Source organism: Myotis davidii, unplaced genomic scaffold (assembly GCF_000327345.1).
Source record: "Myotis davidii unplaced genomic scaffold, ASM32734v1 scaffold747, whole genome shotgun sequence".
In the NCBI taxonomy this organism is placed as follows: Eukaryota; Metazoa; Chordata; class Mammalia; order Chiroptera; family Vespertilionidae; genus Myotis; species Myotis davidii.
This window is the reverse complement of record NW_006298695.1, coordinates 63,733-64,505: the sequence shown is the minus strand read 5'-3', so window position 1 is coordinate 64,505 and position 773 is coordinate 63,733. Positions and strand designations below refer to the sequence as shown.

At 54.1% G+C, this 773-nt stretch overlaps 1 protein-coding gene across 1 annotated transcript in view; it reads right to left on the bottom strand.

Moving 5' to 3' along the window:
• Positions 1–773, bottom strand: part of LOC102755232 (receptor-type tyrosine-protein phosphatase N2-like) — a 216,209-nt gene that overhangs the window by 174,250 nt on the left and 41,186 nt on the right. The gene's annotated exons all lie outside the window — the stretch shown is intronic.

Genomic DNA, 773 nt, shown 5'->3' with positions numbered 1-773 from the left:
AGCTGTGGCAGCTGTGGCGCTCATTCAGATGCTTTTTGGACCAGGCACTAGGGGCCCAAAGCATCGTCTCCATATTCACCGCAGGGACCCTGGCACTGGCCGAGGTGAGGGGCAGGGGACGCCTGGACAGGTCCTGCAGCTGCGCTCCCAGGTGGCCAATAGAACTGCCCCTTCTTCCTCATAGATTTTGTTTAACTTACAACATTGTTCGATTTTAAGTGAAACTCCCCCTTCCCCTCCCACTCCACATGCTGGCTTTTAAATCTCCCCTAAATAAATCCTAAATTAGCCTTAAAAATAGACACAATAAGCCAGGGTGGGAACAGTAACGGCTGAGGCTGTGGGGGTGGATGGGGGGCCTCCGCCAGGCCGGAGACCCAGCACGGCCGCCTGGGACCTGGAACCTTAGCATCCACGGGACGCGTGTCCTGCCCACACATTACTCAGGAGCACGCGGGACCATGAAGCCGCTTAAAAAAGAAAAAGTGTAGTTTAAAAGGCAAGTGTAGAAAATAAAGGTTACTCAAGACCCTACAGCTTTTCCTACCACTTATGAAACATGCAGCGCTTAGGGCGCAGAGCGGTGTCTGGGATTATCTGGGACCCCCTTCAGCTTTGCTGCGGGTGCCATGGGACGGCGTGGGGCCAGGACGGCTCCTTCCCACCAGAATACCGAGCTTCGTGGCTAATACTGAAGCATCAACATTGAAATGGGAACTTTCTCCTTCTACAGCCACATCCAAGTAAAAGTACCTTCGCCCCCTGCCCCCCAC